The sequence below is a fragment of the Ornithorhynchus anatinus genome, chromosome X1, assembly GCF_004115215.2.
Source record: "Ornithorhynchus anatinus isolate Pmale09 chromosome X1, mOrnAna1.pri.v4, whole genome shotgun sequence".
NCBI lineage: Eukaryota > Metazoa > Chordata > Mammalia > Monotremata > Ornithorhynchidae > Ornithorhynchus > Ornithorhynchus anatinus.
In genome coordinates this window covers 26,413,182-26,423,840 of record NC_041749.1, presented here as the reverse complement: position 1 = coordinate 26,423,840, position 10,659 = coordinate 26,413,182, and the positions used below count along the sequence as shown (strand labels likewise).

The 10,659-nt window shown below is 38.9% G+C and overlaps 1 long non-coding RNA gene across 1 annotated transcript; it reads left to right on the top strand.

Annotated features, from left to right (window-relative positions):
* On the top strand, positions 1–8,796 carry LOC114806539. Its single transcript, XR_003754579.2, has 3 exons — positions 1–64; positions 1,754–1,917; positions 7,876–8,796. It is a non-coding gene; the product is annotated as an uncharacterized LOC114806539 (long non-coding RNA).
* The last annotated feature ends 1,863 nt before the right edge of the window (positions 8,797–10,659 follow it).

Below are 10,659 nucleotides of genomic sequence, written 5' to 3'. Positions count from 1 at the left end.
AGGGACAGAGGTATCTTCTAACAAGTGTACTCTCCCAAGACCTTAGGAGAGTGTTCTGAACAGGGTAAGTACCCCAAAATATTATTAATAGATTGAATATTGCAAATTAATACATAATTTATTAATGTAAACAACTGCTAGACTGGAAATCCAGTACAGTTTAATCACAATGAAAAAAGTGGCTAGTTTGTTCCTAGAAATTAGAGATCACCAGGTCTTCTGATCATTACAGGAAATTGTGGAGAAAACGATTAGAGGCTAGAATCATAATGCACCTTGATGAGTAATTTATAAAAAAGGTCAAACCAGTCTAGCTCTGGAAAGATAAATTGTGCCTCCTTAACCTTTCAAAATTTTGAGAAAAGTTATCCCTTTGGATGAAGAGGCTCCAAGAGGGTAGGTTATATAGAATGTCAAAAGGCTTTTCCACAAAATCCCTCAGTAAGGTAATTTGGCCAACCACAGAGCCAAATGGCAAGCAGTAGAATAAATTGGAGACCAATTGATGTGTTTGTGTGTAGAGGGCAGCAAAAAGTAAAAGAAGAAAAAGGAGAAAATAGAACAAATATCTTTCTTTAGACTGTAAGCTTGTTGTGGGTACAGAATGTACCTCCAATTCTGTTGTGTATTGTAGAGCACTTAGCACAGTGCTCTGCACACAGTAAGAGCTCAATAAATAACAATGAATTATTGATTTCCCTCTAAGTAAAGAAAATTCAGTATTAACAATGTATCTGTCTTAATTCTGGTGAAAAGACGGGCCATCTTTGGAAAAAAACTTCAGTGATAGAATGTATAAAATTGATTATGGGACTGAAAAGTATACAGAGTTTGAGCCTTGGTTTATTGTGCAGTTGAGGTAGAAAGAAAATACTGATGTGTGTCAAGATGCATTTCAATTAGTCAAAAAGTTCAAAAACCTAGCCAAGGCAATGCCTGTAAATTGATTTTTAGGAAAAAATACTTTCCCTCAGGATAACTAGAGTACATTAGAATGCTGAGGAAGTCTCAAAATACACTTTGATTTTGTTTTTATTCCCCCTCTTGGTTCCACATAAATTCTCTGAATTTACACTGATTTTCAACAAGTGCCTGATAACTCCTTCAAGAATTGGTAGGCTACCACAGTATTCTAAATTGGTTGTGTCTTTAATTATGATATATGGTTCTTTTACAACTAATAAAATTTGGGCTAACATCGTGGTAAGTATGAGAAGAAACAGATATTAAGTTATATTTTTAGACATTAAAACAGCCAATTCAGGATGGAGGGCTAGGGGGGAAGAATCTGCTTGTTGGAAGGTCCTTGAAGTTAAGGAGCATGTCTCATTCTATTGTACTATCCTAAGGGCTTAGAACTGCCCTCTGCACAATACATACTATTGATTAATTGAGCTCTTGTGTGCCAAGCACTGTACTAAATATTAGGAAGAGTACAACATAATACTTGGTAGAACAATGGTTCTCCCTGCCCACAATGAGCTTACCTTTACAATTATAGAATTTTAGAAGCTGATTTTAGATATTCCTATAGCCAGTATTTCAAGCTCAAAGTGTGGGGATTAAAAGATCAAAGTCATATAACTGTTAATCCCCAATAAAACTAAGTTCACAGGATGCAAAAAAAAAAGCAACGTTCTTGTCTTGTCTACTCATAAATTAAAACAACCAACATCTCCAAAATATGTGCATGCAACCAGAGAACTCCAATGGCAACAGAGAACTGAATTCTATCTTTTTCTTACCTTGACAGCATATTTTCTAATGGCATAGTAACAGACAAGGTGAAAAAGAAAAACTAAATCAAGACAGCCTGCATTGACACCACCAATTTCTGATACTTTCCCAAAGTCTGTAGTACTGTCCAACCTCTACAGATGTCCTCCAAGATATGAGACAATATTCTTTGAACAAGAGGTAAGATTTCCTGAAGAGTTGCATATAACCAGCTATTATTTGTTTTGGAAGTTCTAAGAAAGGCCTCAGTAGTACTACAAAGTACTTATTGCCAGATCACCATACTAAATACTAGGAAAAAAAATACACAGGTGGGAATTAGAAAGTGCAGGAAAATACCTGCTTTGTGATCTTTGTGCCTCGATTCCCTCTGCAAAACGCAAATTCAGTACCTGTTCTCCCTCCAACTTAAGACTGTGAGCCCTACATGGCAACTGATTATGTTGTATCTATCCCAGCACCTTGTTCGATATACCATCATCATAGAAAAAAATCATTCAGCCCTGTAGACAGGGAAGAGGTGTTCTGATTTTATTGTACTTTCAAAATGCTAATGAAAGTGTTTTGTACTCAGTGACATTCAACGCCACTAACAATATGACTACTACTTCCATCATTAAAGGGCAGCAGAAGCAAATCCTTGAATTTGAGCCTCAGAATCACTTTCATTCGATTCTGTGGCCAGTTCTATTTGCATCCCTTAAAGGATATACTCAACATCAAATTCAGTCCTTCAATTGTATTTATTAAGCACTTACTGTGTAAAGAGCATGGTACTATACGCTTGGGAAAGTATAATTTAAAACACAGGACCGTGTCCATTCTGATTTGCCTGTATCCGCCCCAGCACTTAATACAGTGCCTGGCATAAACTAAGTGCTTAACAAATACCACAATTCTTATTATTATGTGAGCAGCGTGGTTCAGTGGAAAGAGCACGGGCTTGGGAGTCCAAGGTCATGGGTTTGAATCCCAGCTCTGCCACTTGTCAGCTATGTGACAGTGGGCAAGTCACTTAACTTCTCTGTGCCTCAGTGACCTCATCTGTAAAATGGGGATTAAGTCTTAATCCTGTGAGCCTCATGTGGGACAACCTGATTACCCTGTATCTACCCCAGCGCTTAGAACAGTGCTCTGCACATAGTAAGCACTTAACAAATACCAATATTATCATTATTATTATTATTATTAATTAAACCCTCTAAGTAGAGCTGGGGTCTGGCAACTATTTAAGAAGTTTGGCTGTCCCAAAATGTGTATAAATTTCTTAATGACAAGCCTGGATGCATCAGAACTGGAAAGATTTGTCCAATCATATCCCCATCACCCCTGGATTTTAAGGGCTGTGCCCTTATCTAGCTCTTTTCAGCTTAGTCTGTGCACCTGTATTTGAAAATGCTGGTGTTCAAATACAATTCTGAGCCTCTTTCTAGATTTCAAATTAGCAAGCTGAGAACATTCATTCATTCAATCGTATTTATTAGGTTCCTACTGTGTGCAAAGCATGGTACCAAGCACTATATCAGAGAGTCATTTAAACAGGAGTTCTTATATGCTGATGATCTTAAAAAGCATAGAAATAATTAGGAACTATTTCCCCAAAATCCTATCCACTGGATTACTGAATTACTGGATCACTGATTCCTATTACTGAATTCTGTTGCTCAGACATCACCAATGAGACAAAGTAGAAAACAAAACCAAGATAACCCAGGGTACTAGGTCCTCTTGGAGACTGACATAATATGATGCCAACACAGTATCAATATTCATAGAAATGTAAAGTCCAACTTCCTTTATGGCTATAGATTCTGTACCTTTCACAGATCCCACACTTTTTAATATCCAGAAGAGTTCCATCAGCAACATCTACGGACCATATTTAATTTTATCTGCCAAAGCGGATTCAAGGCAATCATATCCTGCAGTGCAGGGAGTCCATCAGCATCTCAGCCATCGTGGCCGCACTGTGTCTTTACACAGCAGGAAATGGTAAGGGTGGGTGTTAAACAGGACAGTCAAACAGCTGCTCTACAATGAGCCAGGGTAGGGTAAGTTAAATAGCATAGGCAGAAGAGACCCTTTAAAAACAAATGAAGCAAAACTTCATGCAATGTAGTGTAGCCACGGACAGTTGTGTGACAGCAGTAGGTGGAAGATCAGCAAGGAGTACAGCAATTAGAAACGGTGCAATCGCCTCACAGCAAAAGCTTTGGGAAGATGAGATGGAATCAAAGCAGTGCCAGGCAATAATGGGCAAAGACAGGGGATGTGTCTGTTATATTTTACTCTTCCAAGAGCTTAGTACAGTGCTGTGCACATAATAAGTCTCAATAAATATGACAGATAAATGCAACAGTACATTAATAGGTTATCTTCACATGCAATATGGATGGGATCCTTTGGTAACGCAATGGCTTTTATCAAATACACACAGTTAATAACATTTCCACTGTAATTTGTATCTTATTTGAAACCAGGGGGCAACTATATACTCCTCTTCTAACTCAAGTTTCAATATATGTAATACTCAGTGAGATACTAGAAATGTAGTGCTTATATACTCTTCAGTAAGTGCCCAATAAATACCACTTATTGACTGAATCTGACATACTCCTTGTGTTTTAGACTCCACATCACCAATATACACTAAATAGAAATAGGAGATAGATTTGCTCATTTCCTGGGAGGGATGAGCATGATACTTAGTGCAGTGCTCTCCCCACAGGAGCTACTCAGTGCTTGGGTGAGATGGAGAAAATAGATTTTCCTGGTGGAAAGTGATTTGCTATTGCATATTTCAAGTCTAATGTTTGGTGCCAATCCAATGTTTGGCAGGAATCACTCAAGGTGGAACGACTGTTTCAAAACAAAACAAAAAAATACAATCCCACCTACAGAGCCTACTCCAATATCAGTACACCTGCCTGAATGGCCACCAGCAGCTCTTGTTTAAATACTTTCATTCGGGTGGCTAGTGATAGTGTTTGTGGAAACATATACCCAAGTCACATGTGATGATGTAAGATGCATTATGCTGGGCACAGAGCAAAACTTGATGGCATGAGGAACACTTTGCAGAAGTCCACTTGAAATTAGAGCATTTCTCTGGCTGGATAACTGCCCGTCCTCTAGAGTTATTGCATTTTCAAAGACTCACCAAACCCAGATGTGTCTTCTGAGCTGTGAGTCTCGGTGGCAGGAGCCATACGAAGCTGGCTGGAATTGTGGTCCAGTGGAAAGATCATGAAAATAAGATTCAGGATATCTGGTTTTAGTCCTAGCTCCACCACTTACCTGCTGTGTGATGTTGGACATGTCATTTAACCTCTCTAACTCCAGCATCTTCATCTTCAAAACGTGATGATAATTGTGTTCTCTGTGTGGGACAGAGAGTGTCGTATTTGGTAACCTAATGCCTACCAGCACTTAGGAAGCACCTAATAAATGTCATATTTAAATTGAAATTAAAATGCTGAAAAATTGGACTTTCCTGTATAGAACTAAATGGTCCCTCTAATTTCGCAACCTTGTCTCTCAACCTACTTGTCTATCTGTCTCTCCCTAATCCTCCTAGACATTCCTCAAAGACCCCAGGACCTGGGAAGGAAGTGGTAGGTAGGGGGAGAGGAACTCCATTGGGGTTCACTCTGCTTGTGGAAACTAACCACATTTGTTTATGAAAATTTCACTACATCACCCTTGATGAAGGCCTTTTCTGGGAATGAACACTCTTCTCACCACCACTGCCACAAATATGATAAGGAGCTGTTCTGTTACCAGGATAAGTTAGGGCAGCAAACCCTTACCCTTTAAAGTTATCAAGCATTTTGGAGAGCTGGACAAATTATGCATAACTTTATATCAGCTCTGGAACTGCCTTTTGCAGAGTGGCAACAGCTGATACCGAGATGATAGACCCTCCTTTCAACTGGGAAGTCAGCCCCTTCTGCCACTGCAGATGGGCAGGCCCAAGGTAGAGGCTTTAGTGTTAGGCAACTCTGTGTTTACATTTGTCACCAGATATGGGTGAAGTATGTGTTCTAGGAGATGATTTTCCCTAAAGTACACTGGTTTGCCTATTTACTCTGATGAAAGTTCTGAAGCAACCTGGACATTTCACCTGAATCCCTCCCACCCCATTAACAGAAGGAAACAGCTGCTTTAGTTCCATCATCATTATCATCTTGAATGGAAATGGAACAGAATCATTTTACTATATGTGTCCTAGTAGTCTCTGTATGGGCACTGAAAAACGAGTAATGCTAATACTTCTCCCCTCACACTGCCCTATTATGAAAATTTTAAAATGGTAAAAATGTCACAAAACATTCACCATTTATATTCAATCTCATTTATTTAATTCAATTGCATTTATTGAGTGTTTACTGGGTTCAGCGCACTTATATTAATGAAAAATAAAAAATTGAAAGCTTGATTTACGAGTATTTGCTCAAATTAACTGTAGGTCTAAATGTATTGGTGAGCCCAATTATCAATTGTATTTAAGTGTTTACTGTGTGTAGGCTGAGACACAGCTTCCCTCTCTGCCCCCTCCCATTTCCTCAGGATCACTCTCGGTGTTGGGCAGGGATTGTTTCTATCTGTTGCCAAACTGTACATTCCAAGTGCTTAGTACAGTGCTCTGCACACAGTAAGCGCTCAACAAATACGACTGAATGAACTCTAGTAAATTTTCCACCACCATCACTTTCCCTAGATTGTCTCTTCTTCCTCCCTTCCCTCCTCTTTCATGTACCCCTCTGCTACTTGCTTTCACTCTGCCTGTTTTATATTTACTCTTATCTGCCCCAATCTCTTCATGATTCAAACTACATTCTATTTGTGATGATTTGTTGTTGGGTCACTAAGGAATACTCTGTCACTGAAGGAATAGGCAAATTTTTTCTGGCAAATCGGATGGAGTTTTCTATATGCAACACAATCATCATCTTTCACCACCTGCCATTCTTTGTTGTAATTTCTTTTGGTCTTTTCCCTTACCATAATAATCACAATCAAGCCTTCAGGCAAGAAAATTCAGAAACATGTTGTGTTTTGAAATTATAATATGATTAGATGGATTGTAAAACCCTCAGTGATACTATGAAACTATTTAAGAATCCCAAGCAAGTGTTATACTCTCGTTCTAGTTATTAGGGTGATCTAATAGAAGACATTGTTGATTTGCCAAAGCCTCAGGGCAACCAAAGATTCCATGGATTTTTCTATATGCCTTTGGCCTTCAGATTTTAACCAACAGTAATTATGTAGCAGCTGATTCAACATTCTAAAGGGAAGGTTACAATTCAGTGGTAATAGTCTTCAAATGAGAAAGGACAATAAGTCATTAACTAGTTTCTATTGCACCTAAAAGATAGCCTTTGGGAAACATAAATTGAGAGAGATTGGGAAAACAGTATCCATTTTAACATTCTGTGGGAAGACACATTTGCCGAAAGACAAAAATTGAAAAACCCAAGATATATTAATAGAAGGGGCATGAGGAATTGACTGCAGCACTAATGGTTTTCCCAGAGTCTTCAACTATTCACCTTCCCCAGAACAGGCTCATGCAGGCCAAGGAGGGACTGAGATATATGGCTGGGTGACATTTTCCTCTTTTAAACCCTCCTCATCTCTCCACTGCTGGACACGCTCTCCCCAATCTGGAACAGTAGATTCAGCAAGGACAGCATCACTATCCACTACCTTGGGAGTAGCCACCGTCCCCACAGTAGCTGAGGTGTTCTGTTCCCTGCACCTCCCCAGAGCCTCCTCCCACTCCTGCAACTCCCCCTTAACATCAGAACTGATAGGACACCAGAAACTTTTGTACTTAGGACTTGAACTTCATCCCACCTTCTCCCATGCCCGCAGCACTTCTAACCTTATTCTTATAGTCAGCTACCTTATTCTTATAGTCAGCCACCTTATTCTTATAGTCAGCCATTTCTTCTAGCTATAGTTGATTTTAATGTCTCACTCCACTAGACTGTAAGCTCCATTTTAAGGGAAGAGGGTGTGTCTAACAACTCTATTGTATTGTTATCTACCTGGTTTCTAGTACAGTGCTCTGCACACAGTTAATGCTCAATATATATCACTGACCGACTGATGTATTGATTCATCTCTCAGGATAATAGCAATCGATTGACTGAAGAGCTTTACAGCATGTTAACGCCTATCATTGGTCAATGGAATCTTTGTATGTACAGAAGAAGACCTGGAAAGCAAAGTCTCTGTCACCCCTTCCCTGAATTTCCTAACCAGTAGCTGCTCTGAAGGCTCATCTGACATGCTGGTGAAGAAGAATTAAAAAATCAAACATCCCACTCAACCATCCAAGAACACACAGATAAATTTCTTATGGAGACGTTAGCCAGGACAGAAAGCAGGAATCTGGGAGTGTGTCTGAAGGATTTATCTCTACTACAGAATGCTACTCCTAGTTAGTCCATTCGCTTAGTTGAGCCTTAAATCAATACTACCAACATCATCAAAATTTACAAACACTGTGGGGTGTATGGCATTCTATGATATCATCACTATCAGGATTAATTAGGCATCAACATTATGAGGTCCACAGAATTAGGCCCTGAGCCTTAGAGATGACTTTCCTTCCCTAGATCTGTCAAGCTGAGCCTGAGAATTCATGAAGATGTAATGCAAAGAACCACGTATTGTGAAGGAATTCAGATACTTCTTCCTAACCATACTGTGACTAAGGTTATGGAGACAGGCAACTACCTTCTAGAATATGTCTGTGCATGTACAATCTGCCTTAATATATTTACTTTTTATCACTTTTGCTTCAAGTGGTAATAGATACTCCAGGAAACAAAAACTGGTGTTATTTTAATTTTGATTCCTACACTTCAAAACTTTAGTAGGTAACAATCATTCATATTTGTAATCTCACCATATGAGAAAAGTATTTTCATCATTTTGGGCTAGCATTTGGCTATATCAATTAGATATAGATAAAGCACCGAGATGAGAAGCAGCTGAATAAGCATTTGAATATTTTATCATAAATAGAAATCAATCATATTCATTGAGCACTTACTGTGTGCAGAACACTGTACTAAGCGCTTTGGAGAGTATGCTATAACAATAAACAGACACAACCCCCGCTCACAGCAAGCTTATAGTCTAGAGGTGGAGACAGACTAAAATAAATAAATTACAGATATTTAGATAAATACTGTGGGGTTAGGGCCGATGGGGGTGATGAATAAAGGGAGGAAGGCAGTGTGTTACAGAAGTGAGTAGAAGAAAAGGAAACAGGGCTTAGTCAGGAAAGCCTCTTGGAGATGTGTTTTCAATAAGGCTTTGTAGATGGGGTAAGTAAATGTCTGTCAGATAAAACTGAAAAGCCAAACAGAACTCAAGTTCTAATCATCAAATCAGCAACTTGGAAGGAATTCATAGGTAGCTGCAAGGTGATATGGTTGTAGGGAGCATTTATACCTTGGGCAGGTGCTTCAGGGATTGCCTGCCTTTGTGTGAGAAAGGGTCACGAGGCTCAGTCCTGCCTGTTGCCAAATGGAGTTTGCACCTTCTCTTAACTCCTCCCTCTAGTTATGTCATATTTGTAGCTGCCCATGCCAGAAGTACCACCTCTGGCATTTGTTTTGGGGATTTTCATTAAGAGAATTGTTCCAGCTTGCTGAATAGAGGTTTGTGAGTTTATTAACCTTATCTAAACCAATCTTACTCAATGAAGAAAGGATAGGAATCAAGTTTACTCATTCAATAGTATTTATTGAGTGCTTACTATGTGCAGAGCACTGTGCTAAGTGCTTGGAATGTACAATTCGGCAAAAGTTTATGAGGCTTTTCATATGGAAAGTTCAGTATATATCTTTTGGAAAGCAATAAACCTAAGACACTGACAGACTATTAACGAAACATAATCAAAGGATTTTTTTTTTGGAGGGGGGTCTCACTTTTCCTCAGGCAACTTTGCCAGTCCCCAATGTTTTCACCTTTTTTCAATAAAATCCTTAGAGGTTCTTAAGTCGGAAAGCCTCCATCATAATAAACCAAATTTTCAGACCATAGGAAGGCAGAAAAAACTGTTCTTATTGAATCAGATTCTCCCAGAGCACAGACTGCTCCCTTAAAATCGTTAGCGACTATTCATCTTTTCAGATCACATGGAACCAGTTGATAAATTATTGGGTCAGTGTCTTCTATTATGAGATTTGAAAGGCTCAGTGTAGACTTATAAGGATTGGGGGAAAATGTTTTAGTATTCCATATGCCAGCTTGTACCTATTTGGAGAAGCATCATGGGAAATACGTTATTAATTGTAATTTAAAATTGTACTGATGCAATTCAGAGGGAATTCCAAATCTGGCTGGTCAATCAATCAATGAATGATATTTATTAAGCATTTCCTGCATGCAGAGCACTTACTAAGTGCTACAAAGAGCACAGTATCATAGAACTGTTGGACACAATACCACCTCACAGGATTTTACAATTTAACCACCACATCTCTGCCCACCTCATCATGGAGGAATACTACTTCCTGAAGTGAAGTGGGAAATTGAGGTGACAGGTGGAAGCCTATCGGCTCAGCGGGTAATGTGTTAGTTAGATTATGGCAGTTTGTACAGCTGAGCCAGAGGACTATTTCCCACCAAAAAGTCATGGATTTGAATTCGGCTTGCTACTCCTCTGGTTCTTATTGACTTTTCAGTAGATCCTCCATCTTCCCCCACCAGTAGAATGTGAATTCCTTGTGTACAAGGACCAATTCTTATTCTTCATATTTTCTACCCAGAACTTTACATTAAGTAAATACTTAATAAACATTAAGACCAATTGTATGGCTCTACTGTCAAAAAATAGTCCATTTTGTTCCAGAAAAAATTCCCCACATGAATCTTGTGATATCGGGTTGAATTTTA